Raw genomic sequence first — 7,425 nt, 5'->3', positions numbered from 1 at the left:
GCAAATTCGATGGTAATAACGGCAGAAAGGAATACGACGGGCTATCAATTGCTATAGTAGATCGCCTGGCGATCAATGAGGTTGGATAAAAGGAACCCTAAATGCCAATTACACTATGTCTTCTTCGATTGTCCTTTGTTTTTTCGCTTATCCCGTTTATTGTTGTTCTTATTTTCGAATTGGATGTTCTATTTTCGTTTTGCTTATATTGGTTAGTTAAAACACATTATAACAACAACAACAATTTAATCGTGAATACTTATCATGCAGTTGCAAGCGCTAAATGGTTTGAGCCAACTAGAACTTACTAAGGCCGAGTTACGAAAACTTGTGGTAACGGGTAAGTACTTACCTTTGATGGTGCATATATTTATGTATATAATGATAATTATAATGTATCATTATATCCTCAGGATATATATATTTGATGCTCCATATATAATTATAATTTATCAGTTTAACATTTTTACTTGCCAGATTTTGCTTCATAATTCCTGTTATTTGTTTCATTTGTTAAGCAACTGTTTGTTTTGTTTGCTCTTATATGTAGTTACTGAATTCGGATTTAATTTGGGGGACTTGTTCTAGATTGGATCAATAAACATAGTTTTTATTCTTGTATTCATGTCTCAAGAATTAATCAAATTAAGTAAGAATTTAGAAACAATCACAACCGGATATAGATCTCAAGCGGTGAATTAACTTTCGGCTATACAACTATTAGTGACATTCATTCATATATTTAACCCCATGAAAGTAGATTAGGTTCATCTAGAAACGCGTTTACATTATTTAGGAGGTTTTTGAAAACTTCAAGGCTAATAAATTTATTACTAATAGATATACTTGGATTATGAAGTAACTATCAATACGTTCTTATAACTCAAATAATAGGGACATCAGTTGGTTGTGGGAGGAAGTTATTCTTTTTGTGTTTATTTGACATTGTCTAGTATTTTACTATTTTTGTGGGTTATGTGCAACTCTATAAACTTTCAAACAATATTAGAGTGGATCTGATTGCAGTTCTATCATCAGGTATGAATTGTTCCAGTAAATGATGGTGTTAAGAAAGAAATAACAACTAAAATCATCACAATGTTGAAGACAAACAAGATATTATTGTTGGGTTTATATGTGGGTTTCCAATATGAGAAAGTGTTAGCCCAATGTCTAAAGCCCAACAAATTTAGGCCCAAGATGCTTGTTGACTTGGTCAAGTGTCTTAGGCATTATTTGAATCAATTGTGCAGTATTCATTAAGAGAGAGATTACAGAGAGTTGAGAGATCAAGAAAAAGAGTCAAAAACCCCATTTCCGTCTACAGTGACAGCAGGCCAGAAAAGAGACGATCCCCGGAGATCTAACCGTTGGATCTTCATCAAATTTGGGCTGTGTCATCCTGACATCAGTGCCAAAGTTTTCAATCGTTGAATTCGTCTAAAGAGGTCTGTAGCTCGAGTTACAGCAGGTCAAACAGTAGCAGAATTTTGGATGGTGTTATTACACTTTTGTCTTTAATTGTTTCATATACTTGTTGATTGTTGTAGTTCAAGAGTATGATGATATTGTATACCTCTAGTTGATCTAGAGAAGGATTATTGTAATTGCTCTCTTGTTGATGATAGTGGAATTTAAGTGGCTTACGAGTCCCGTGGTTTTTACTCTCGATTTTGAGAGGTTTTCCACGTAAAAAGTCTCGTGTGTATTGTGTGTGCTTATTTATTTCGTATTTGCTGATTTGGGACAGAATTGGGGCTGATTTGTGGTGATTGTGGTATACCTTATTTGTTAGTTTCCTCACGGGTTCATACGGGTCGGGAAATGTTTGTCAAACGGATGTTTGTTTCCGTTTTATAGATTGCCAGTTGTGACTATTTTCCCATCAAATTGGTATCTAAAGCTTAAGGTTATTTGATTGACTTGTGTGAAAGATGGAAGCTAATACAAGTAAGATGGTTAGTTTAAATGGTTCAAATTATCATGTTTGGAAAGGTAAAATGGAGGATCTTCTTTATGTGAAAGATTATTATTTACCTGTTTTTACTGAGAATATGCCTGAGGGTAAGTCTGAAGCTCAATGGAAAATTTTGCATAGACAGGTATGTGGGTATATTCGGCAGTGGGTTGATGATAATGTAGTGAACCATATTACTGGGGAGACTGATGCTAAAGCCTTATGGAAAAAGCTTGAACAATTATATGAACGAAAGACTGGGAATAACAAGTTGTTCTTAATTAAGTAGTTGATGGGTTTAAAGTATCATGATGGGACTCCTATTACAGATCACCTAAATGCATATCAGGGTATTATAAATCAGCTTGCAGGTATGGGTATCAAGTTTGAGGATGAGATTCAGGGTCTCTGGTTACTTGGTACATTACCGGACTCTTGGGAGACTTTTAGGACATCTTTGTCCAACTCTGCACCGAATGATACTATCACCATGGAATTGGCTAAGGGTAGTATTTTGAATGAAGAGATGAGAAGAAAGTCACAAGGTTCCTCTTCACAGTCAGATATCTTGGTCACAGAAACGCGGGGGAGAAGTCATAGTAGAGGTCAGGGTAAAAGAGGCAATCATCGTAGCAGCTCACGCAAAGGTAAATTTGCTAATGTTGAGTGTTATAATTGTCATGAAAAGGGGCACACAAAGTGGTATTGTCCATAGTTAAAGAACGAGAAGAAAAAAACATACGACAAGAATAAACAAAAGAAAAGTGATGGTGGTGATGATAAGGTTGAAGTTAATGCTATCGCGAATGAGTTCTTTGTTTGTATTGATTATGATATGATCAATCTTACTCATGATGACACGAGTTGGATTGTTGATAGTGGTGCTACATGTCCCGTTGCAACATGTAGAGACCATTACTCATCTTACACTTCGGGTGACTATGGATTTGCTAGGATGGGTAATGCCGGGTTATCAAAGATCGTTGGTATTGGAGATGTTTGTTTGAAATTTGACACGGGAATGGAGTTGGTTTTGCATAATGTAAAACATGTTCCGGATATGAGACTTAATGTCATTTCAACATGCATTCTTGATGATGATGGTTATCATAACGGTTTTGGTAATGGTATTTGGAAACTAACTCTTGGTTCTATGATAGTGGGAAGAGGCAAGAAAGACTCAAGATTATACATAACGCGTCCGAAGATCATCCAGAACATTGTTAACGCAGTGGACAATGTTGATTCTACCGAGTTGTGGCATAAAAGACTTGGCCACATGAGTGAAAAAGGGATGTCTATCTTATTTAAGAAGAATGTGTTGTCGGGTGTTAGTGATATTAATTTGAGTAAGTGTTCTCACTGTTTGGCAGGGAAACAGACCAGAGTTGTGTTTAAGAGTCATTCTCCTTTTCGAATGGAGAACGTACTTGATCTAGTACATTCGGATGTGTGTGGGCCTATGAAGACTAGGACACTTGGTGGATGTTCCTACTTTTTTACATTCATCGATGATCATTCCAGGAAGGTGTGGGTTTATACCTTAAAGTCAAAGGATCAAGTATTTGAAAAGTTTAAGGAATTTCATGCACTAGTTGAAAGGCAAACGGGGAAGAAGCTCAAGTGTATTCGGACTGATAATGGCGGTGAATACATTGGGAGCTTTGATGCTTATTGTAAGGAGAATGGTATTCGGCATCAAAATACTCCACCAAAGACACCTCAGTTGAATGGCTTAGCAGAGAGGATGAACAGAACTTTGGTTGAGAGAGTTAGATGTTTGCTTTCACATGCAGGGTTGTCCGATTCCTCTTGGGGTGAGGCTTTAAATACGGCAGTTCATATTATTAATCTAACCCCTTGTGTACCTTTGCATTTTGATGTTCTTAACAGGGTTTGGAGCGGCAAAGATGTTTCTTACTGTCATTTACAAGTCTTTGGATGTAAAGCATTTGTTCATGTTCCCAAAGATGAAAGGTCAAAGCTTGATATGAAGACTAAGCCATGTATATTCCTAGGTTATGGTGAAGATGATTTTGGGTACAGGTTATATGATCCAGTTCAGAAGAAACTCGTACGAAGCCGAGATGTTGTGTTTACAGAAGATCGGATGTTAAAAAATGTTGATAAGACAGATTTAGTTCCTCAACCTAGTGCTGATCTGGTTGATTTGGATCTAGTTACTCCACAACATGTTGGAGATGATGTTCATAATGATGAACATGGTACTGATGATGATTATGCTCCGGAGCAGGTAGAGATTTCAGTACCAGATGTGCCCCCATTTCTCCCACTTAGGCGGTCTACCCGAGACCGTCATCCTATGTTAGATATTCTGCTGATGAGTATGTATTAATCACTTATGGGGGAGAGCCAGAGTGTTATGCAGAAGCTATGAAAGATGAGCATAAGAAAGAGTGGGGTGAAGCCATGCAAGATGAGATGAATTCCTTACATGAGAACAATACTTATGAGTTGGTGAAGTTACCTAAAGGCAAGAGAGCTTTGAGAAACAAATGGGTATTCAAAGTGAAGACAGATGAGCTTACTTCACAACTAAGGTACAAAGCTAGGTTGGTCGTTAAAGGATTCAGCCAGAAAAAGGGTATTGATTTTGATGAGATTTTCTCACCGGTTGTGAAGATGGGATCTATTCGAGTGGTTCGTGGGTTAGCTGCTAGTCTTGATCTTGAGGTTGAACATATGGATGTCAAGACTGCTTTTCTTCACGGTGATTTGGATAAGGAAATCTACATGATGCAACTTGAAGGTTTTCGGGTTAAGGGTAAAGAAGATTATGTTTGTAGACTTCAGAAAAGTCTATATGGGTTGAAGCAAGCACCGAGACAGTGGTATAAGAAGTTTGAGTCGGTTATAGAAAAGCAAGGCTACCGAAAGACAACTTCAGATCATTGTGTTTTCTTTCAGAGGTTTGGTGATGATGATTTCATCATAATGTTGTTATATGTTGATGATATGTTAATTGTTGGTAAAAATATTAAAAGAATTGCGCAGTTGAAGCGAGAATTGAGCAAGTCTTTTGCTATGAAAGACTTGGGACCAGCAAAATAGATTCTTGGCATTCGGATTTCTAGAGATAGAGGTGCTAAGACGTTACATATATCACAAGAGCAATACATTGAAAAGGTGCTTAGTAGATTCAACATGAAGAATGCTAAAATGGTTAGTTCCCCTGTTACTAACAACTTTAAGCTAACAGGTAGAGATTGCCCTACTTCAAAGGAGGATGTTGAGGAGTTAGACAAAGTTCCATATGCTTCAGCGATTGGTAGCTTGATGTATGCTATGGTGTGTATTAGGCCTGATATAGCTCATGCGGTAGGTGTTGTTAGTCGGTTTATGTCAAATCCGGGTAAGAAGCATTGGGAAGCAGTTAAATGGATTATGAGATACTTACGAGGTACTTCAAAGTTGGGTATCACATTTGGAAATGGAGAGCCGATGCTTGTTGGTTATACAGACTCAGATATGGCAGGAAAAAAAGATAACATGAAATCCACTTCTGGATATTTGATGAACTTCGCAGGGGGAGCAGTTTCATGGCAATCAAGGTTACAAAAGTGTGTTGCATTGCCTACAACCGAGGCTGAATATATGGCAGCAACAGAAGCGTGAAAAGAACTATTGTGGATGAAAAGGTTTCTACAAGACCTTGGGTTTAAGCAATCACGATATGTGGTTCTTTGTGATAATGAGAGTGCGATTCATTTGGCTAGAAATTCTATGTATCATAAGCGGACAAAACATATTGATGTGCGGTATCATTGGATTAGAGAACGTCTTGAAGATGGTTTGTTTGAACTTGATAAAGTTCATACTGATGATAATGGTTCTGATATGTTCACAAAGGCTTTAGCAAGTGAGAAGCTCAAGGTATGTTGCTCGGTCGCCGGGATGGCGATTCCTTCCTCATAATTAGAAAGGGGGAGATTTGTTGGGTTTATATGTGGGTTTCCAATATGAGAAAGTGTTAGCCCAATGTCTAAAGCCCAACAAATTTAGGCCCAAGATGCTTGTTGACTTGGTCAAGTGTCTTAGGCATTATTTGAATCAATTGTGCAGTATTCATTAAGAGGGAGATTACAGAGAGTTGAGAGATCAAGAAAAAGAGTCAAAAACCCCATTTCCGTCTACAGTGACAGCAGGCCAGAAAAGAGACGATCCCCGGAGATCTAACCGTTGGATCTTCATCAAATTTGGGCTGTGTCTTCCTGACATTAGTGCCAAGGTTTTCAACCGTTAAATTCATCTAAAGAGGTCTGTAGCTCGAGTTACAGCAGGTCAAACAGTAGCAGAATTTTTTGTGATGTTATTACTCTTTTGTCTTTAATTGTTTCATATACTTGTTGATTGTTGTAGTTCAAGAGTATGATGATATTGTATACCTCTAGTTGATCTAGAGAAGGATTATTGTAATTGCTCTCTTGTTGATGATAGTTGAATTTAAGTGGCTTACGAGTCCCGTGGTTTTTACTCTCGATTTTGAGAGGTTTTCCACGTAAAAAGTCTCGTGTGTATTGTGTGTGCTTATTTGTTTCGTATTTGCTGATTTGGGACAGAATTGGGGCTGATTTTTGGTGATTGTGGTATACCTTATTTGTTAGTTTTCTCACGGGTTCATACAGGTCGGGAAATGTTTGTCAAACGGATGTTTGTTTTCGTTTTATAGATTGCCCGTTGTGACTATTTTCCCATCAAATTGGTATCTAGAGCTTAAGGTTATTTGATTGACTTGTGTGAAAGATGGAAGCTAATACAAGTAATATGGTTAGTTTAAATGGTTCAAATTATCATGTTTGGAAAGGTAAAATGGAGGATCTTCTTTATGTGAAAGATTATTATTTACCTGTTTTTACTGAGAGTATGCCTGAGGGTAAGTCTGAAGCTCAATGGAAAATTTTGCATAGACAGGTATGTGGGTATATTCGGCAGTGGGTTGATGATAATGTAGTGAACCATATTACTGGGGAGACTGATGCTAAAGTATTATGAAAAAAGCTTGAACAGTTATATGAACGAAAGACTGGGAATAACAAGTTGTTCTTAATTAAACAGTTGATGGGTTTAAAGTATCATGATGGGACTCCTATTACAGATCACCTAAATGCATATCAGGGTATTATAAATCAGCTTGCAGGTATGGGTATCAAGTTTGAGGATGAGATTCAGGGTCTCTGGTTACTTGGTACATTACCGGACTCTTGGGAGACTTTTAGGACATCTTTGTCCAACTCTGCACCGAATGGTACTATCACCATGGAATTAGCTAAGGGTAGTATTTTGAATGAAGAGATGAGAAGAAAGTCACAAGGTTCCTCTTCACAGTCAGATATCTTGGTCACAAAAACGCGGGGGAGAAGTCATAGTAGAGGTCAGGGTAAAAGAGGCAATCATCGTAGCAGCTCACGCAAAGGTAAATTTGCTAATGTTGAGTGTTATAATTGTCA

This window comes from Rutidosis leptorrhynchoides, chromosome 3 (assembly GCF_046630445.1).
Source record: "Rutidosis leptorrhynchoides isolate AG116_Rl617_1_P2 chromosome 3, CSIRO_AGI_Rlap_v1, whole genome shotgun sequence".
Lineage (NCBI taxonomy): Eukaryota > Viridiplantae > Streptophyta > Magnoliopsida > Asterales > Asteraceae > Rutidosis > Rutidosis leptorrhynchoides.
The sequence above is the reverse complement of the archived record's forward strand: the minus strand, read 5'-3'. Positions refer to the sequence as shown.